This window comes from Thermobia domestica, chromosome 9 (genome assembly GCF_964235325.1).
Source record: "Thermobia domestica chromosome 9, izTheDome1.hap1.1, whole genome shotgun sequence".
Classification (NCBI taxonomy): Eukaryota; Metazoa; Arthropoda; class Insecta; order Zygentoma; family Lepismatidae; genus Thermobia; species Thermobia domestica.
In genome coordinates, this window is record NC_137462.1 from 173,398,751 (window position 1) to 173,422,559 (window position 23,809).

General features: G+C 33.0%; 1 protein-coding gene across 4 annotated transcripts in view; it reads right to left on the reverse strand.

The window, feature by feature from the left end:
- Positions 1-23,809, reverse strand: part of FucT6 (alpha-(1,6)-fucosyltransferase 8) — a 236,754-nt gene that overhangs the window by 85,820 nt on the left and 127,125 nt on the right. The window lies entirely within an intron of this gene.

A 23,809-nucleotide genomic window follows, 5' to 3' on the forward strand; every position in this document is an offset into this window, starting at 1 on the left:
CTCGAAAATCTTTCTATAATTTTTAATATTATTTTGAAGAAAGTATTCACTCAGAAACAGCCTTGAAACCAATTCCAGCTTTTATTCCTTCAGAAAGGTACAGAACGCATAAAATTAATAGTTAATTTTTAAAGATCAAGATTTAATTTTCAGCTCAATTCAGTTAATTAGAACTAATAGTTAATGTCGTTGTATTTGGTTGTACTGCAAATATAATGATAGTAATAATAATAATAATTGATTATCTAGTTTGTATAAAACTATTATCCGTAGTCTAAATCTAGTTTGTATAAAACTTGCGATAAAGTGAACTTCATAAATTCTCTGAATGAGCAGTTGGTAGTCTATAGTAATTTAGCATAGTTATAATTATTGTGTTTTCGTTCCCATGAACGCAATAGGGTTACGTAACTTCTGGATTATTCGCTTGCCCAACTATTCTGAGGCTTTAATAAGTTGCAGCATATCACGAGCTACGGATAATATATAATGTAACATTTGTTGTAAATCACATATTATGATACGAGACTATTTTACATAGTATATCTTATCTAATATAAATAAAATAAAGAGTTTGTTTGTGTGTTTGTCTGTCTGTCTGTGTTCGACCTGGGGACCAGACGAGTGGACCGAGAGTTCCCAAAATTTGGTCACGGGTACCTTAGTCCTGGCCCCAGATCAAGACGAAGCGTTTTTTTTTAAAATTTCGAACCAGGGGGGTCTCGGGGGGAACGTTTACTGGGACCGAACTGGGGACCAGGCAAGTTGACCGAGAGTTACCAAATTTTGGTCACGGATACCTTGGTCCAGGTCCCAGTCTAAGGCGAAGCGTTTTTGTCAAAATTGGAAACAGGGGGTCTCAGGGGGGCGTTTAGCGAGACATGTAGTAAAAGTAATCCAAATTGATGGACATTAGTGTCAAATCCATAGTTTTCACGGTCGCTGAGATCAATGGTGACACTTCCATCAGCGATGACTTGCAAATTCAGCTACTACTGTATGCGGGCCGGGTGTCAGCGGATGAGGAATACCGAGACATGTATAAATAGCCCATATTGATTGATACTAGTGTCAAATCCATAGTTTTCGCGGTCACTGAAATGAATGGTGATACTTCCACAGGTGTTGACTTCCAAATACACCCCCCATGCGAAGAATGGGTATATTAAGCTAGTATTACAATAAATGGACTGCTTGGATGCCAAGAACTACTACAGATAAGTACCATTCACTTCTATGAATAGGTATATTTTAAAAGGATTTTTGTAAACACTAAGTTATAAAACAATGAACTACATGCAGTAGTTATGGTTTTGGTTCCCAACATAAAAGAAATATGGATTGTTCATGAGATATTGAACTCCAACTTTCACTCCTGGAAAATTTCAATTTTGGAGTTAGGCCACTTGGCATCAAAGCAGTTCACTGTAAGATAAATACATTCCGCACATTAGTAACATAGTTGTTCAGGGGCCTTCGATTTCCATCCTCTCAAATGAAAGCTGAACGATTGCTTGATACATGCTGACTATATAGGAGAAATAGTGTATTAAGTTTTCGAGCTTTGGTGAGTATCCGTATTTACACTCTGATATAACTTTAAGTTCACACTCAAATCGAGCTAATTGTTTAATGCATTTCGAAAGCTTTTGTTTTTATGCAGCTCATTAAGGAAAATCTATTTCATAATCGTAACATTTATGTACTGAGAAACTATGAACGTAAAGTGGACTCGACCTAGCCCCGTGGCCGCTGTGACTCAGTGGCACAGCTCTCACCCTTGGTGTGTGAGGACTCTGATTCTGTGTGTGTCTGTGAACTCCGCGGCTAGTGTACGCGTCTTTGCCGTGGAAGGGGTTCAATTCCCGGCGCGAGCTCATGTAGTTCGGATTCCACGTTAATCAGTAGGTCTACATTTCATATATCCTCGCTGCTGAAAGAGACGGTAAAGTCAAAATCAACTCAACAATATATATGTGTGTGTGCTCATGTGAATTTCCTCGTTGCTGTATGGTTAACACATACGCCTTGATCGCGGGAGACTCTGGTTCGATGTACCGTGGAAGCTCATGAAGTTGTTACCGGTATCCAACTTTAAACTCTAGATCCGTGCCTCATATAACCATAGATATAATATATATGCCTTTGAGACACTTATTTTCCGACTTGGAAGCCATCGAAAATTTCCGGACACAGAGCCCCGTAGACCTAAAATGAGAAACATGGGTACAGAGTAAAACAGCCATAGAAATTTAAGCTTTTTAGGCTAACTTAATCCTTACATATAATGCAACTAGCTTGGCCAAGTTATAATGGAGGAAATGCTATCATTGCAACACTCTGAGAATAGAAAATGTTCGTCAGGTATTACTATCCCCCCTCTCCTGCAGAATGAAAACCCTGACTAAAACTTAATATATATATAAAACTATTTTGTGTAATGTAACAAACAGTGGCGGATAGTATTCATGTTTCCTTGCAAAGGTCCTTACGAGGGTTCGCTTCCATCTTCCTCTCCCCAAGAACTAAAATAAATTAAAAAATTGCTATTACTTGTTAATTTGTACAAAGGACGCAATTAAAGTCCCAGTGTAACACCCCTTCACATTTAGATTTTTCCCCTGGAAGAAAACCAGTTATTATTGTTTCTTGATTTCTCAGTCTCACCTACATAAACATACGAATAGAATTACAGGATAGGACATGTTTAGACTGCTTGCACGTGACATTTAACTATATTTCTCATCAAATGTGTCACAGATGAAAATTTCCGTTTGTACTGCCTCTATTTTCTGGTACATATGTTTCATTTATGTTATGTTGCTAAAATTCGTTAGGAAACAAGTACAGACTGCGCCTGTGTGCCTGATAAAACGTAAATGTACTGGATAATTATTTCTTCACTTTCTTCCAGAAAAAAAAGTAACCCATCTCATGTCGGCTAACAAAAGGAGGTAGCGGACCAAAGATAGCCGCTGTTTACTTAAGGTCGTTACACAGCAGGGGTTTCATTCAGTCAGAGGGAAAAGAAAAAAATAATTTAAGGTTTCTACATTTGTTTTGAACTGCAATATACTTCTTCCTTTTATTTTAAGAACCATTTCCTTCTCATTTGGCTGCATCAGAAAAAAATGCAAAAAATCACTAGAATGTGCCTATTTACCCAAAGTACGTACTAGATCACTAGTTCAATAGTAAAATTACTAAATCTAGTACGAAATCATAAATGTGGCATCCCTGGGTTGGAGCGAAAGTAATGGTTGGAGTAAAAACTAGTCCGTATTTCTACTGCGTTCTGTTGTTGAATTCACAGAAATGTTCAAAAATAAATTCAAGAAGTAAAACACGATCCTACAAAAGACTGTTTAGTTGCTCACTGGTTTTCGTATTGTGAACTGAAACTCAAGTGCGCAGTCATGTTGAATACTTCTGTCCCTTTCTACTTTACAACTTGAGGTGGGATGAGGGTCAGGATAGATCTAGTGATATACCGCTAAAGGAAGTGCTTCAGTACAGAGTCGGAAGCGGTATGTATTGTTTATACTACTTACAACGTTACCCCCCACATAAAATATAAATTCACCCTTTCTCCCTTCCCTTTTTCGAATACAATGAACCGACTCTTTTGCTGAAGAAAGATGCTAAAAGAAAATTGAAACATCTGTGTCTAAACTTTCTTTGAAGCGCAGTCTTTTGTATTTGTAAGGTTTTGCAAGTGTTTTCGAGATAGCCAAATCTTTTACCATGGACTCCTGCTGCGAACTGACCGTGAGTAAACACCCGATCTCGCTGTGCTCAATTTCTCTCGCACACGTGAAATGGGTTTGTTGTTTCCAAAACAAATAGGAAGTTACCTTGTGCTTTTGCATTTCTGCACGCACACAGTTACCATTGTTGTTTTAATGATCAGAAGAAATATAAAAACCATCCGATATATATGATACGAAACTGCTAACAGAGGGAGGCAAAAATAAAAGTAGGCCTATACCAAGTTTTCCGCGTGGTACCATTACGGAGAATAAATATTTGATAAAGTCACGTAGATGCGCTTAAACCTATTCCATCTGTCCTTATAACTTTTCTGGTCTCATCAATTTCTCAGGAGAATACGTACAACATATGTCCAAATTCCATATATACTCTTTCTAAACTAATGAGTAAACTCATTAAGAACACCAACTGATATCAATAAACAGGAAAGAAAACAATACTTTATACTTCTATCATTTGGTACACATCTCTATGAAGCACAGCTTGTTTCTTTTCGAAATAGCTCCTTCGTGTCACAGCTGTGGTTAGTTTTGTTTTGTGTTAGGATGAAAGAGGGAAATGCAACATTTGCTTCGCGGTGAAGTTATATATGTTATTAAGATGAGCGGTGATAAGCGAGGTTTAACAACGAGTGCCTTTCGGATGCACAATTTAACGGGTAGTTGCAGTCCGTGTTGAGAATCAAACCAAAGCTATGTAAGACATGTTATGACAAATCCAAAAGGTGTGTTGTATCGGTGCAGTACCAGTTTTTCACGTTTTTCAAAATGTTCCAAAACCCAAAGAATAATCATTAATTTCTGATATTTTAGTCGTCACAAATTACAATTTTATAATGTAGTCAATGTTTATAATTACTGGGCAGTTGGGCGTTTAAACTAATGACATCATAATGAAGTCAAAACCATAATTTTGAGCTGAATTGATTCTGAGTTTAACGTCCCGTTCAGCAGCGAGGCTATGTGAGACGTGGACCTACTGATTAACGTGGAATCCGAACCACATGAACTCCCACCGGGAATCAAGCCCAAGGTTCCCACGCCAAAGGCAAGTATGCTAACCGTTAGCCACGAAGGAGCTCCACCATAATTTTAGTGGGCGTTAAGAAATATCTCGCCAGTGCTTTTACAATAAATAAAATTTTATAAGTATTAAATTATAGTGGTAAGAGATTTTATAATAGCTCTTTTATTCATGAAATATGAGTATTTTGAAAAAAAACTAAAGAATAGGTTGGCGGAACCACAAAAGACTTTCTTATAAATACATACGCACCTTACTCACCTTTTATAATTGCCATGCTTACGTTCTCCATAAAAACAGAAATTCTCTTTTAGTGATACTTTACACAAGATCATGAAGTGGGTTCAAATTTAATTAAAGGCAAAATACAATACAATAATCCACAAATATTGCCTCAAGTGAGTTTAAAGATTTCTAAACACTAGTGCGAAACCGGGCTCTGCCGTTGCGATCGATTTACAGGTCTTGAGAAGAAAGTAAGAAGGGACTTACGCACACAGTAAGTAAAAACAATTAATATGCCTGTAACTTTCCCCCAAATGGGTGTATCTTAAAACTAACCTCACCATTATTTTTCTAATTAAATTCTAGCCCGAAATTATGTATCATATTACCCTATTCCCATTTTGAAAACTTGACCATAATTCAAAATGGTGGATTTCAAGATGGCTGCCATCAAGGTCATATCTATCATACGACTTCCCCCCAGGATTTATATGTATCCACATGGTTTTTCTTCACTTTTCTTCATTAACGCTCCGTTTGCAAAGGATAGTAAGGGACTTCTGTAGTAATCTCTAATAACCACATTACAACTCTTAAAAGTTATTTAAAAAAATAGAAAACATGCACCATGGCAAAAATTTGTCATCACAAGTAATGATGCATACATGCCTTCTATCAGCTAAAAAAGTTTCATTGAAATTGTAGCCGGACATTTGAGTGATGTCCCTTGTGGGATGTGATTGAACGTGACGTCAGAGCACATCGCCCCCCTTCCCGGAATTTACGGGAATTAGGTGAACTGAGTGAGCACGTGTGGTGCCAGCTCTCTCCAGCGACCTATCAAGGATCATTGCGTGTATGCCAAGACGTGTCGCCGTTTTTATCCATGCCAAAAGTCGACATACTGACAATCAGGTAGGTAGTCATGATGGTCTGGCTGATGTGTGCGTATATTTTAACTCGTACATTTTGTCTCGACTCGAATTTCGAGACGTCTTGACTCGAATTCGAGTCGAGTCGAGACAGAGACTGTCGAGTCGAGACAGAAACATATTTTCGAGTAGAGACAAAATTTTCTCGAGACGAGTCGAGACAGGTTTAAATCTCGACTCGACTCGACTCGAATGCATCCCTAGTTTTCATCCCCCGCTCCGTGCCTCAAGCTTGCCAATCATCACATCTTTAGAGATTTACGAAAAACATAAAAAGAAGAAGAAAGAAAAAGAAAGATAGAGTTGTTCTGACTGTCTTGTAGGCCCTCTACAGTAGGACCGCCGCTCTTTTTCCCCTAGTACCGTTATGTTTTATATTTAATATAGAAAGTCATGTCCTTTCACGGGCTGTGTTGGCAGCCGGTAGTGTTAGGTCATTAGGGTTTGTTGACCTGGTTACGTGTATTGGAAAGTTGTTACATTTTTGTTTTTAGTTGTGATGACATGGAAAGGTCATGTGGTCTTTTTTGAGTTTGTATGCGTGTCTGTAGAGACTTTATACTGGGTATTTTTAAAAATAATAATAATGGAAATTTGAATTAAATCTGTTGATACGTCATTTTGAGAGAATAAAAGATTACACGAACAATATGTGAGAGAGAGAGAATAAAAAGATTACACGAACAATATGTGAGAGAGAATAAAAAGATTACACGAGCAATATGTGAGAGAGAATAAAAGATTACACGAACAATATGTGAGAGAGAATAAAAGATTACATGAACAATATGTGAGAGAGAATAAAAGATTACACGAACAATATGTGAGAGAGAATAAAAGATTACACGAACAATATGTGTGAGAGAGAGAATAAAAAGATTACACGAACAATATGTGAGAGAGAATAAAAAGATTACACGAGCAATATGTGAGAGAATAAAAGATTACACGAACAATATGTGAGAGAGAATAAAAGATTACACGAACAATATGTGAGAGAGAATAAAAGATTACACGAACAATATGTGAGAGAGAATAAAAGATTACACGAACAATATGTGAGAGAGAATAAAAAGATTACACGAGCAATATGTGAGAGAGAATAAAAGATTACACGAACAATATGTGAGAGAGAATAAAAGATTACACGAACAATATGTGAGAGAGAATAAAAGATTACACGAACAATATGTGAGAGAGAATAAAAGATTACACGAACAATATGTGATAGAATAAAAAGAAAATGAAATCTTTGAGTCCCACCTGTTAGGCTAAAGGAGATGGTGATTATTTTATTTGTTAAAAATAAGAAGGTGAGAACACTTATAATGTGTGATACGCACTGGGATCGAACCCGGGATCCTTATTATTGGAGCTGAATACTGTATGATGGGAGGGAAATATTTATTCATACGTGACTTTTTAATTTGTTGGATCGTATGCATAGCATACTCGGTGAGCTTGGTAAAACTTCGTGTACGGTATGATACACTATGATGGTACATATACAGAGCGTGGTTTCCGTACGTCTGTTGCTGATGAACTTAAGACATGAACTGAACTTTTCGCGCGCTTTTGGAAACCCGGGTGGGTAAGAGTGATGATGTGTACTTGCAGGTCGTTGCTAAAACTTGAATTTTAATACAAAGGAAGACCGTTGACACGTTTGGTAAACATTACAGAATACCGCCAGACTGATAGAAATAACTTTGGCACCGCGGTAGGTGAACAAAAGGAATATTACGGACGTGGGAGATAAGCATTACAGGTTGGAGACATACAGACTAATAGAAATAACTTTGGTGTCGTGGTAGATGAACAAGACATTGTCGGTGAAAACATAAAAGAAAGATTGCACATGTAAAACATCAGAAATTGGGGACAAACTAATAGAAATAACTTTGGTGATGTCGGTGAAAACATAAAAGAAAGATTGGGCACGCGGAAGATAAACATCACAGGTTGGAGACAGACTAATAAAAAACAAGTTTTATGATAGTTTGTTAATAATGAATACAAAGAAAGTTGTATATTACGAATGGTAAAACATATGAGGTTATTGAACGCGAATGCAAAAGAACATTCACCTATTGAATGATGATCATGTTGAAACATGAAGGGATGTTAAATACGATTGCAATAGAAGATTGTTATATTATTGTAATAATAATGAATGAATGAATGCAAATACAAAGATAGTTTGTGGTATCCGTTATTTTACGTGGACAATATGCTGGTGTATGTAGGGACATGAATAATAATAGAAGTTGTAAATAACAGATTTTATTTTAAAAGCATGTAAACTATTTATTTATTTACACGTGATGTATCTAAATCTGCACATAGATGACAGATGATTAAATAGTACGCCTTATGAATACCGTTGTAAAATGTGGGGAATGATTTTACCAAAGTGAAAATACCAAATGTTGATATTTTAAAAGATTATATGAGAACATGCTTTCTATTTCTATATTTATAAAAATTCCATAGAGAATTGGAAAAGTATATGTGAAAATATTTTAATTGGCGTGGTAGGACTGTTTGAAAAATGTTTAAAGTACCACGTGATATGATGTTATCGATAAAGTTTTCCTTATATACTGGGTATGAAGAGAAGACTAGCATAGTATCATCATGGATTCGTCTGGCAGTATAGTACAACGAGAAATTCAACTTTGCAACGAAGTAGATTGGGATTCTACATTTGACTTTGTAGAATCTCCAAGGAAAAAGTTTAAAACTGCGAGAGATTTACCAGATATATTTATTGACGAGGAAACTCAGTATTTTTCTCCAGCTTCACCAGTATCCTCAGAAATTATTATAGAGGAAGAAATTATTGACTTAAGAGAAGATCCAGTATTAATCCCATCATCTCCTGTTGGAGTGAGGACATCTTTACCAACACTTCCAGCATCCTCGTCATTATTAGGAGTAAAAAACATTCACCCAGCATCTTTAAAATGGATACTAGATAGTAAAGAAGAAGAAGAAAGAACACCATCACCTGATTTATTTACTGCAAAAGAGGAGGAGGAGGATGGAGAAGAAGAAGAAAGAAGACCATCACCTGATTTATTTATTGAAGAAGAGGAGGTGGATGGAGAAGAAGAAGAAAGAACGCCATCACCTGATTTATTTACTGAAGAAGAGGAGGATGATGAAGAAGAAAGAACACCATCACCTGATTTATTTACTGAAGAAGAGGAAGAAGAAATTTTGCGCTTATTTGACGAACTGGACGAGTGTAAACCCGATACACCACATGCAAGTGTTACACCTTCACCAGCACCACCACCACCACCACCACAAACGGAGCCCTTAGACTTATCAATGAAGAAGAAGAAGAAAAGTGTAAGTGTACACAAGTGTTTGTGGATGAAAAATGTATTAAAAACACTATTTTAAACTGGAACCCTAATTGTGTATTATTATGTGAGGGTTGTTTTTTTTTACTGTCCGCAACAAATGTCTCACCGATGCCTTTTTATGGACATTGAAGCTTTAGAAACAGAGACATGGTTAATTTTTATTAAAGAAAATGTGAGAAAAGACCTTTATAACATATTTCGAAACTCACATAGAATGTGTGTAAATACAAACATATTTGAAGAAGAATATTTCAAATTAATAAGAAACCCAAGATATTTGAATGAATTAGTAGATATTCTACTATTAAAGAATAAGAAATATTAATTTTCGGTGATTCTGTATATATTGTCTAACTTTTATGTAATATTATTATTTTGCTTGTATATTATTTTGATTGTATATTATTATTATTATTATTTTCCTTGTATATTATTTGCTTGTATATTATTATTTTGATTGTATATATATTATTATTATTATTTTCCTTGTATATTATTTGCTTGTATATATATATATATATATATATATATATATATATATATATATATATATATATATAATATTACCGAAATAAATATATACGAATTTCATTTCTTGATTCTTATTTAATATTAAAACTTTCCTAAATAAAAGGTATTATTGACATTTTACAAGGTGAAACTCCTTTATGCTTTCTATTGTTTACTTTTTTTTTGGAAAATCGTTTAAAATTGGTATTTGATGAGTGTTTTATATTTTTCTTGATTTTTACTAATACTTTGAAGTATTTAAAAGTTTGATGAGTATTTTACATTGACAAGTTTGCGATTATGAAAACATAGTTTCTTGTAGTTGCTCTTATGAGTTTCCATAGGAATTTAAATGTTCGCAGCGTCGCTGCTCTAGCGAGTATGCTTTGGCATACGATTTATTTACAGTTTCGCAGCGTAGCTGCTCTAGCGAGTTTGCTTCGCAAACAAACCAATAAAATATTTAAAAAAAACGAGTTTAGTTAGTATTTTCGAAATTATTTGTAGGTTCACACTACAAGTGTTCTGAGATTTCATAGAAATCGAACCAATAAATAAGTTGAATTTGCTAAGCAAATGAACGAATAAAATATTCACAATCTATTTTAACACTGAGTTTGCACAGCAAACGATCCATTACATAAGCAGAGTTCCACACAAATTTTTAATATATATATATATATATATATATATATATTCAGAATAAAAAAAATTAACCGACTTTGCAATGGCACAGGAGAATATAAAACAGAAATTCAGTAATATTATAGTATGATTTATATACTTACAAAATGCAAAAAGTTTTCACATACATGCAGAAACTAATTTTACAAACGCGAATTCTAACATGCAGAAAGTTTTTTCACATACACGTGATATAAATGTCGAAAAGTGTTTTTTCAAAAACAAATAATTAACACCAATTTTAAAAAACGAGTCTGTGTAACAGACGAATTATTTACAAGTTTACAGGGTACCTGCTCTAGCGAGTATGCTTTGGCATACGAACCAATAAAAATAAGAAGCGAAATAATGAAAAAAAATAAGATTTTTTTCTAAGTTCACATGAAGTGTTCGAGTAATTTATTACGAGAGGTTAAATTAATAAGAAGTGATTGAACAAAATTAAAAGTGAAAATGTAATTTTCAAAAATGAAAATGCAACTTGTCAAACGTGGAAATGCAACTTGTTAAACGAAAACATTAAAAATGTAATTTTCAAAAAATTTTTAGAAATGCAAGTTGTGAAAAAGCAGAACCGTAAACTAAAAAAAAATGTGAAAAGCGTTTTTCACATGCATGCAATATAAAATGCACAAACAAATTTTATGTAGGCGAATCATAACATATGGATTTTTGTTAAAGTTCTAATTTCATGAAAAAAATTTTTTAAAGAATTTTTTTCCTACGTATAAATTGTAAGTCATATTTGAAACATAGTTTACTTTTACACTGTAAGTGTATTGAAAAAATTTTCGCGTTGAAGTAAAATATATAAGATGTGTAAGGAAATAAATAAAACATGTAATATAAAATGAGAAAAAATTTTATTTACAAATTTCAATAATATATATATAGTTTACATACAGATACATTCCTTGATATATTGTTTAATACAATGTATATTTATATTAGTATATGCACAATTACATACTGGCCAATTTATTGCTGAAAGTTTTTTATCACTTGCTTTTGTTAATTTATACACATTGTTATTATTATTATTTTGTAATTGATTACCAGAAGAGTTTTTATTTTCCATTATTACTATTTCTTATGCATATTATAATGTAAATCTTTTACTAAGAATAACTCTGTAATTAACTGAATGTTATCTTTGTTTAATAAAATGTTATATAATGTCCATAAATTCCCAATCATCAATTTCAGTATCACAATGCACTCTTGCAAATTCTTCATATAAATCATCAAAAGTTTGTCCGCTTACCATTGTACGCCATGCATTATAGCATAACATATTATAGTCCGAAGTAATACAATCGTGTTCTTCTATTTTGCTCTTGTTTTGAAAACACCCATAACACAAAAGTTCTCGTGGTGGTTTCCAACGATCAATACACATTAATACACATTGTTCTTTTATAGAAAAAGAAGAACATTGATATTCGCAATTGTCATATGTATTTAGGAAACGACATTGGTACTCACAGTTTGGATTGTTGATACACATCTTTATCGTACTCAAGATATGCTTCTCTTAAGTCAGAAATATGATAATCATTAAACGTGATTTCTTGATATGAATAATTAAATTTGTTTATAAGATGGGGAATAATGTTTACATCTATATATTTCACATGAATCTTTAGATAATGTTTTAATATTTGATCACGTGTTGATTTTTTGATTAGGAAATTCCACACAATAGTATTTAATTCTTCATCACTTTCACATACACATTTATGATCAGTTTCTTTTTCACTACGATTCGCACAGCCTTCACAAAGTAATGGTTCAGAAAGTTTATATTTTTCTAGTAACTGTTTTACACAAACTTCATTTACTTCATTAGGAGTACAACCACACTTTACATCATTGAATATCAGAATATCATTAGAAATTGTATTTTGATTTACTACAACTTCCTCTTCAAAGGGTATTTCATTTGGGTATCTGAAATTTCGTCTATACACAGCATCGTCTATGGTAATTTCCTGTGTTGGATAAATAATCCTATATTTTTCAGCGTCTTCTTCAGGAATGTCAGGATCATTTGGATGTACAAGAATAATTTTCTTTTGTTTTTCAAGTTGAAAACGTTTTTCACGCGGTGAAATGTATTTAGATTTTACACATTCACTTTGCAATAAAGAAAGATTGGTTTCAATTTCACCTTTTCGTTTTTTATTATTATGAGATGAAGAACCAGAATTTGTTTTTTGCTTTTTAACTGCGGAAACAAATTGCTTTTGACTGTACATTGTAACAGCGTATCACTTCCTTTATATGATTTACTACAGCCATACGCATGCGCGCTTTTATATTATAATTGTGACATGCGCGAAGACCAAGTACAAGTATACATACGCATCTGACATGCGCGAAGACCAAGTACAAGTATACATACGCATTTGACATGCGCGAAAATCTAGTACGAGTATGCGCACGCATAGAATTTATATTGTTATGTCTAAATACATCGTGAAAAGAAATAGGTGTGATTATATAAAGTTTTTTTTTCATACCATTATTATTATATCATTAGAACATTTATATGTAATAATAGACATGTACGTGATTGTTAGGGATGAAATTAATAATAATAATATTAACAATTTCATACTTTGTAACTCATTTACTAACACTTAGTGTTTGCTAAAGCAATCTTGGCACAAACGATATATATATATATATATATATATATATATATATATATATATATTGAAAAATAAATAAATAAATTATGACATCAGAGAAAACAAGATTGGATTGTAATTCATGTGCTTACAAACTTAGTAATTCAGATAGTTTGTTTAAAGAATATGTGAATTCTTTCCTTCAAATGAAGCAGGAATCTTCAGGATTTCCTGTTTGGTGCAAAACCAAAGGAGACGAAAATAAATACATTAAAGAGTATCATGCCCATGAGGGCATTCAATTAAATCATAGCAATATCAGGAAGAACCCAAGATTGAGGTATATCTCCAAGATATTCCTTAATTCGGTTTATGGGAAAATGTGGACAAAGAACGGACTTGTTGCAATTTGTGATTGTATTATCTATGGGCACAACAATACGAAGTACAAAGCGTATTACCCATTGGAGATAAACATCTTATTCTTACGTATCACAATACATAGAATAAGAACAAACCATGGAAATTCTCAAACCTTGTTCTTGTGGCGTTCAATACGTTATGGGTACGGTTAAAACTGTATGACCTATTGACTGCTGTAGGGACTGAAGCCATATTATATTGTGACACGGACAGCATAATGTTTGTACAACACCATGATGAGAAATTTTCGCTTACATTAGAGCCCTACTTGGGTGAACTAACCAACGAAGTAAAAGAGGAGTGGGAAATAGACAAATTTATAGGTTTTTATTAATATTATTATTATTTCAATAGAAGAATACATTATTTTGATTACAGATGACTTCTACAAGTGAAAACGAACTAACCCAACTGTTAATCATGGCAAAACGTTTCGGATATGAGGCATCCGAAGTTGTTTACTACAGATGGAAAATGATAGTAGATAAATTTCATAGCAATGGTTGCATGTACGTAGTTTTGAGTAGAAACGATTTTGGAAGCGTTTGGTGGATACTTATCATTCTAAGGGTGTGCGTGTACCCAATGAAAAATATTATCAAATGTTAACAGAGTTATTAAAACAATTTAAAGGAAGACAGGATGTTATTTTGGCATCCTGTGAAACCGCTGCTGATATTTCTGATTTATACCAGTGCGGATTTTTCCACAAAGATGATATAAAAAATCAGGCTTGTGAAAAGTTCAAGCAGCATGTAAAACAGCTTACTTATTTGTTAAGGACAATGCTAAACTAATAAGTAAGCTTACCACGACCAAGTTCACCTAGTTTTGGGGAACCTAAGAACTAAAATGGGTTTTCAAGAAGTACTTAAGATAATGGATGGTATGGATGCATTAGAATTGAAATAGTAAAGAGTATATCACAAACATATGTTTACTTTGGGTTAAACGGGACAAAAATAACCATTAAGTGCATGGAATCGAAGATCCGGAAAAATAGGTACGAGATCTGTTTGATTTCGTAATGACTCATGCATTAAAGGATGATGACAAGAACACCTATATAGGAATAACTATCGAGAGCACTACCTTAAACTTAAAACAATGTACACAACATGACGTCCTAAAAAGGAATTGAACCCTGATGTATTATTCCATACCATTGAAAACGTGCTTAATAGTAATGAACATTTTCTTTTGGGAAAAAAGGTGGATTTTAAGATCCACATTGTTAATCCATGCAAGGGAAGGGGTCGAACCCATGGACCGACCAAGTATGAGGAATATACAACACTTTGGAAAAGTGTACCATCCCATTAAACAAGGACATATAATGTCTTTCTAAGGCTATTATCCTCGAAAAGGCTAAGACCAATCAAAATCGCTTTCAAGTATACAAGTTAAAAACAAGCCAAGGATTTGTGTGATGATGCTAATGTTACTATTGAGCATCGAAATGGATGTACTATTAATGATGTGAAAAAATTTCAACAATACCTGACACCCAAGTACCAAATCATTGTCTTTGAAAAGAAACTTAATAGTCGTGAATTTTATGTGATATATTCAGAAATAAAGGGTGGTAAGCAAATATATTTACTGTACAAAGATAATTACTACCAATTAATAACTAGTGTACGTAAACTTTTGCTAGCCAAAGGCTTTTGCGATTATTATTGTTGCAAAAAGTACAATAAAAAAAATCTCCGATTTATTATTATTCAGCAATATGAAGCTTGTATAAAGTCTTCATTTATTCAGCAATATGAAACATCTTTCATTAGTTTATATTGTTTTTTTTTTTACACAAGTTTTTAAAAAATTTGTATTGTGTTAATTAGTTTTCAACTCATTTACATAAATATTTGAAGAAATGTTTAGTATGATAGCACTGCACTGCACTACACAGTAACTATTTTTTCTTAGATATTTACTTGAGTAAAATTTACTTGTAACGTTCACAGAAAAAAAAGCATGGCAAATTGTGCCTTTTTACAGTTTGTACATGTAATATACCTACAGAAGAGTAACATTTTATCCATACGTCTTCATATTTTTTCAATCACAAACACTATCACTATCACTTTGTTTTTCATTCCAAATTAAGAATTTCTTAAAATCTTTCTGCAAAAATATTTCTATTAGTTGATTAACAAATGTATCATTATGAATGGCATCATCATATATATGAAAAAACTGTTCTAATTTATTAAAAGTATTGTCGTGCATTTTTTGAAACGTATACCAAATTTCGTTTTGTGTGTCCATATCCATAATAACACCTAGTACTTTTGTTTTCAATATATCTTTATGTAACAGAATACAGTCATGGTTTATTGCGTCTTTCAATCCATGTGCACACCCACTGCAAAGAAACATACTTCTTCTTTTAGATTCCCACATTTGAAAAGCATTTATTAAGCACTGAATGGTTATGTGAATATTATCGCAGAAACAGAGAAATACGTTTTCAGCATTAGACATTTTTCAGTTCGACAGAGTAAACGAATTATATAATAGTTCACAACGTAGTTGCTTTTACGACTTTTTAATTTTAAATAACACTGTAAGTGTTCGAGTAATTTATTACAAGATGATAAATTAATATGAAGTGATCAAACTAAAATAAAAAAACACTAGGCACAAATATCTTCATTGACCACCATACAAAGAAGAAGAAATCTTTTCATCGACTACAACCAGTACAAGAATATTCTTATGTCGCTTTCTTAACCGCGGTATTTATACTTTTCACCGTGGGATGTAATGACATGTTTGAATTAACCAATGAAAACAGGTTTGAACAAGTTTAAGGTAGACCTGAAACTCATAGTTCCCACCCCCTATTAGTTTTAGATACTATTCTTTTATCCAAATTAACTTGAATATTTCATCTTTGCATCAGTTTTACAAGCGACAAAGTCACTCAGACCGTTTACTGCACGTGCTTGAATTTCTATATATTCACATTGAAAGCAATAATTAGAAATCACTATACCTGAACCCCAATAGCTCCTTTGTATTTACTTGTTTTTTAATTACCCTGTTGGATTCCAACGTATCGATAAATAATAATGCTTTTTAAATCCTTTTTTTTTTAAATATACTTTTGGTTATTTTACATTTAAGACATGGTGGATTACTTCCTTTTGTGACAACTTTTAGCAACGAGTGGTGCTATCTTATTTACAGAATACTCCACACTTGAAAAAATTTATTACAGTTGTTATCATAAGACAATAATTATTGAACTTTCGCTAAATATGTTTACAGATAAAGTATTGCGTACAATAGGGAGGAACAAAATGCTATCAAAAACTCGTCAAATGTTAAGGAATCTTGTAGACAATCCATGTAGTAAGTTGTGAATATATGTTAAAACTGAAGCCTACATTATGTATTTGATCAGTGCTAAAAATTCCTGTGAATTTTCATTAGGCATGCTATATGTTAAAAGCATAGGAAAGAAAAAAAAACTAACACCAACTTTTGCAATGGCAAAGGAGAATAAACTGTTTCACAAACTACTTCTTCTTATGTCTGAAGTTTCATGAAAGTAAAATTTATTTATTTGTACAAGTAATCACTGATTTATTTCCTATTTATCTGTATTCATTTTTCATGTCTATATGACATATATTCAAAGATCATTTACTTATTTAAACGGGTGTTTATATCAATGCGTTAGGTTATATATCTCTATTGTATTGAATTAGATTCAATCTCCCAACATGTCCCTCCTCCTCTTTGCTAAGCGGATAGCGTACATGTTATCGGCGGTGACAAACCATAGTCCTGTGGGAAATCATCACTTTATTTACACTTTTCTTCACGAACAATAACTTTGTAAGATTATATAAAATAGCCATTACTGTTCAAAGGGGAGGTCAACTAAACTACCGCCTTTTCCTATCATTTCATTTTAACCACTTGTTTTTTTTTTTAAAAAAAAAAGAAGGCCAGTAGAAACAATTTTCAGTTCAAGTTCCTGAAAACAACCATCTTTTAGTATGTATTAATCTTACTTATTTGACACACAGTTGTTCATTAATTTTACTTATGTACTGTTCAAAACAGAAAAGATTTGTTCAAAGATTTGATAATAAATCTATAAGTACGTTAGCCATAGTTCACTATTGTTTTCTTATTGAGACCAAACTTTTATTCTTTCATAACAGGTCCGTCCCATGATTCACATTCAATTTTAACACTTTTGAAAATACAATTTCCTTGAGCATCCAATAAAATAAAATAAAATTATATGGATTACTATGCTGACAAAGTTTCAATGTTTAGTTTTTTCAGTGCTAGTTGGTTTCTACAGTTAGACTTTTCTTCATTAGGTATTCATTTATCAATATAGGATTATAATGGCTTAATGATAAAGCAGTCATTTTCACTGCTTAGGATTCCTGGTTCGATTACCGTTTACATCAATTATTTCATTTCTCATAGCGGAGCCATAAGGGTTCAGTGGTAAGGCGTTCATTTTCACTGTTTAGGGTTTTTGGTTCGATTACCGCTTGCATCAATTATTTCAACATTTTTATGACAACATTAAGTTTGGATTTATTTCTTATAAATTGTGCTGAACAAACAACATGTTCTCCCACTTCTTTTTCTTTATTCCACCAATTTCATAACCTTTTCTAAAGTGATCCGACATAATCGTGGGACTCACAGATTTCATTTATTATTCAAAATAATTTCATAATTAAGCGTACACAGACACCATAGTAAGTAAGTAAGTAATTTTTTTTATTTCTAAGAAACAATTTGCTATTTAATCTTTACATTTATTCAGAGTTCGATTCCATGCTGCACAAAGAAAATATTCTGATGGCAGCATTAAGTATCTAAACTGAACTGAACTAAAGTTCTTTTGTCTTTGGGGATTGCGATGGGTTAGTGGTCACCTTTAGTGCTTGGGGGTTGATCCTAGGATGCTCCAATTATTTGAAAAATTTATGACAAGTATTTGTGTTTCTCATGGCCGCTTTTTTATAAAGTGTCTAAGAGACAACAAATCTTCATGACCTAAGTGTATGGGACTCCATTTCATCCAAATAGATAATGGTATGCCAATTAACATATATGTCATTCTACACTGAAACCCTTTATCTATATTTACCTTAAATAGTTGGATATTATTCTGTTTTTGCACAAATTTTATATACAATACCGTGGCTCGCAAATCCACAGCTTCAAACCCAAAAGAAATACCTAGTTAATTATTCAAGGAATAAAAAACTGATTTTATTGTATGTTCCCTGCTACCAACTACATTTTAGTGTTCACAGAAGAAAAAAGTATTCAAATTCTCTATCTTGTCTCCATAAAATAAGTTGCTCCGAGTAATTTATTAGGAGAGTATCTTTTTATTCTCTCACATATTCTTCGAACATCTTATACAAGTGAGAGAATAAAATAAATGCATTCAGTCATCTTAAACGGATTTAATCAAAAAGTAAAAATTCAGACTTTTCTTTCAGTATACTATCATTTAATAGCAACAACTAATTAGTAAACGAAAATGTTGTTGTTTTAATTCTTATTTATGGACACCAGCAAATATCTCATTAAGCTTGTTTCACCCTACAACTATGTATTTTGGTTAAAAATAAAAGAAAAACTCAAGTACAATTTGATATTAAAGGAAATCAAATTAGTTATGATAGCATAATTAAAATCTTTTTCAATTGAAACTGTTAACTAAATAGTGCAACGTACTGAAAAGCATAAAGATTTTTTTTTCCTGGGTTTTTAAAAATTCTAACAACAATTCTTATTCTGAAAATATCTTTTCTATGCTTCGAAACGTTACTGTTAATAAAAGGTATCTATAAGTTCAATATGACACGGAAAAAAAAGTTAGACATTTTTATGACCTTTGTTAGGTAGGTTTTAAAAATTCAAAGGAAAGGAAACTCAAAATTTACCCATTCACCCAAAAACATGATTTATTTACATTATATTTACAAGTATTTTACAAAAATTTTTCTTTTAGTTTTTTTATTTTTTGAAGTCGTTCCCATTTATTATACGCGGCTATAAAAACAGCGTCTTCCCCATCTTCTAATATCAATAAATCATCATTTCCCCCCTCCCCCACTGGTGCTGCTATTGGTCTCAATGGGATCACTTCCTCTTCTACCATTGGTTCCAATGACGGTGCTGGTATCTGTTCCACTTCTTCCACCAATATTACTTCTTTTGGTAGTTCATCCACCACTGGTAAATATCTTTTTTGCTTGTTTTTACTTAACTTATTCTCCCCCTCTCTTCTTCTTTTCCTTCCTTCAACCACATCCAATAATTCTTCCATCTTATTAAACCACTGGATGTGGCGGTACGAAGAGGCGGAGGAGGAGGAGAAGGAAAAGGAGGAGGACTCAACGGCGGAAGTGCTTGGCTGCGGTTCCATCTTTCTAAAATAAAATAAAGAAAAGTATTATTAGTACAACTTATTTTCACCAGAATGGAATCAATTATAATCTACACTAATAAAAATTCTATTATTCTAATCACAAACTCAATTACATTGTTTACCTTGGACAACTTATGTATAATTTTAAAGGGGTTAACTTCACAAAGATTTGACCGCTATGTAAGAAGTTATGTTTGGTTTCCGGTGTGGATTTTATGGTTCCAATTAGTGCTAAAAAATTTTCCAGGAGCAAAGTTTTAAATCTGTGTGAGATATATATTTAATTTTCAGTTTTTGTTCTGAAAAAACCTATAAGAAAAATAACACACTTAAATCAAGTCTAGTGTTCCTGTGTAGCCTAACATAGTGATTAATGCTAATAATCACGCTATTGGTACAAACTGTCCCGGATTTAATTTCCGGTGGTGGTAAAATACTAGTTTCATATAGCCATGCTACTGAACAAAACAGTAAACTTAAAATCAATTCATTTTATGTAGGTACACGTCTCATATAGTCATGCTACTGAACGGGATAACAACTTAAAATCAATTCACTTTATGTAGTTACACGTCTCATATACCCATGTTACTGAACGAAACAACAACAAACTCAAAATCAATTTAACTTAGGCAATAGCATACGTCTCGAAGTTTCCAATAATTGTTAGTTAGTTAATAGGTTCATGTCTCATATGTCAATGCTGCTGAACGCCTTAATTAACTGAAATTAAGCTACTATTATTAAATCTTACAGTATGGTCATGTATTTTAATAAACGCTGCTAACAAACACAAATTCAATTTCCGGTTGTATCCTAAAAGTTTCACGTTAAGGATGGTGCATTTTGTTAAAATGAATCACAATTTAATTTCCAATGGTTCAATATGTTCTAACCCCTTAATGCTTCTGCCATTGGTGCAAACAAAACCATGTTACCGTATTCACTAAAGTTATCATTATCTTTACTGCAAACATATTTCCGTTCTCAAGTACAAATTTCGCATGTCATAATTTTTTAATGTTATTGCCTTTTGTGCTAAGACGTACAATTTTAATTCCCGTGCAGGTTTACCCGCATAAACAAAGTCACCTTAACATTAAAATGCGGATTTAATTCCCGCGTAAACCTAACACTGACGTACGAGTTCAAATCCTGGGCAAGCCTACGCGCATAAACAAAGTCATCTTAACAGCGGCGTGCGGATTTAATTTCCGCGTAAACCTAACAATAGTGCGTGGGTTCAAATTCCGAGCGGGCATACGCATATAAGCAAAGTCACCTTAACAGCGGCGTTCGGGTTCAAATCCCAGGTGCGCTTACGCGTATAAGCAATTAGCCTTAAATGCCCTACAACAACGCTGCAAAGGTTTATATTTAATCTCGGGTTTTATTCAATGTTACTCCAATCCAGTTAGCTATAAAATATTCTCCCACATTCAAATGTATTCTGCAATATTTAAATATATCTTTCACGCCATTTCCCTCAAAATTTGACGGACTAAAATTAAGTTATTTTTTTCACTGTATATAAATCAAATTTCCACCCGGACAAACTCAAACAAAGTGATTATTAAAAATAAAATACGTTCGCTTCATATAAGCATTGTCTCTAGTTCAAACCTTGAATCGGTCATAAATGAACAAACGAAATGTATATCAGTTTTCTTATGCATCTCTATATCAATTTTAAACTTATAAATAAGATTGTGTATGTGTTTTCAATAACCATATTAAAACAGTAAAATTACATTTCTTCTTCTTCTATACTTATTTTTTTTTTCTTTCTTTCATCGAATAACCCCGTACTAATTATTATATAATTCTCTTCAATCATTTGTTTTCATTACTTTAATACAAAATCAACTATAATAGAAAATTGTGGTTCTATGCCATCTGTCGGAGAAATTTTAAATTAACTTTAGTTTAGTTTAAGCCGTGTGCCGTGTTGACGTATTTATTATTAGTCCTGAATATATATTTATATTTTAAAAGGTAAAATATGATATATATATTTCTTTTTAGCCATTAAATACTACTGATAGCATTAAATAAGTACCCTTCTCGCAGTTGTGTTCTGTTAATAAAACATAATTTGTGAGGGCATAGTTGATTCTTCTTCTATCAGTAAACCACCAAACGTTCATTATATTACAAATCCCTAAGGGGGACCCACCAACACATATGACCCTTCAGTTGAACATAATTATCATCATTATGTTATTACCTATTCAGAAAAACCCGTAATTGTAGGAATTAACTAATGGGGAACTTTAACACATGTCAATGTATATGGTAAAAACACATAATTCTCTTTTTGCTATAATATAATACTGCTAAAATCTCGAGTCGCCTATAACTAATGGGCCCCGCCAGTTATAGCTACGTAATTTTCCTTTTGCTATAATATAATACTGTTAAAATCTAAGTAAGCCTGGGGGCCGCGGTGGCTCGGTGGTAAAGCGTTCACCTCTGGTGTTTGGGGTCCCGGGTTCACACCAAATATTTCAACATTTTCATGACAAACACTGTTTGGATTTATTTTTTATAAATTGTGGTGGACAAACATCAAATGCGTAAGTTTTCTCGGGGTTCTCCCGTTTCCTCCCACTTCCTATATACTTTTAAGAGCTTATTTTAGCTCCCATATTTAGTTCAAACACCTTAGATTGTTCAGAGTTTGTAGAAACAAACGAACCAAAAAAAATAATCACCGTCTCCTTTAGCCTAGCCGGCATAATTGTGGGACGTAAAACTCAAAAATTTCTAAGTAATCCTGTGACTGGGACCCGCCAGTTATACTGTTATACTGCAAATAGGACTACATAATTTCCTTGTAATACAATACTGTTTAAATCTAGAGGAACCCATAACTAAGGGGGGAAGGGCCCCCCGTTACTTGTAAAAATATACTACAAATAGTCGTACGTAATTCTCTTTTGCTATAATACTGGTAAATTTAGGCAATCTATCTGACAGGCAAAAGCCACTTAGTTGGAGGGATATAGTACAAATAGGACTACATAATTTCATTTTTTTGCTATAATACTGTTTAAATCTATGTTGGTCTATCTGAGAGGCAAAACCCCCTCGTTGAGGGACATGGGCTCTATCTGGGAGGCAAAAGCAACTTAGTTGGAGGGACATCATTTCAATTCGCTTCATTATAATACAATACTGCTAAAATCTAGAGGAACCCATAACTATGGGGGAAGGGCTCCCCGTTACTTGTAAAAATATACTACAAATAGACGTACATAATTCTCTTTTTGCTATAAGATAATACTGTTAAAATCTAGAATCGCCTATAACTAATGGGCCCCGCCAGTTATAGCTACGTAATTTTCCTTTTGCTTTGCGGATATACAACAGGTTTTCAAGTCAAAAGACAGTGTTCAATAACCAATGTATTTAGGGGTTTCCGTAAAATTTTCTTTCTTGACATTAAAGCTATTGTTTGCGCTATGTTGCTACCACCCACGCAAAATAACTAACATTCAGTAATATTTACTATTAAAACACGATAATGTTGGGGAAAAGCGCTCCCCCCCAAGACTAAAACATTTCTTTCTGCACATACTAGTCTTAGTTCAAACATTTGCGCTCCTAAAAAGATTATCAGTTGTGTTACCAAAGCGTAGTAGTATGTCATCTATTGGCAAATGAGCTTACTTAAACAGTTCAAGTCCCATCTGTACAACGTACATATATATATATATTAGGTATAACTGATTTAAAGTGATCGGTATAACAGTTAAAAAAATCGTAACAAATGAATCAAACATATTGTAATTAAGCATCCTA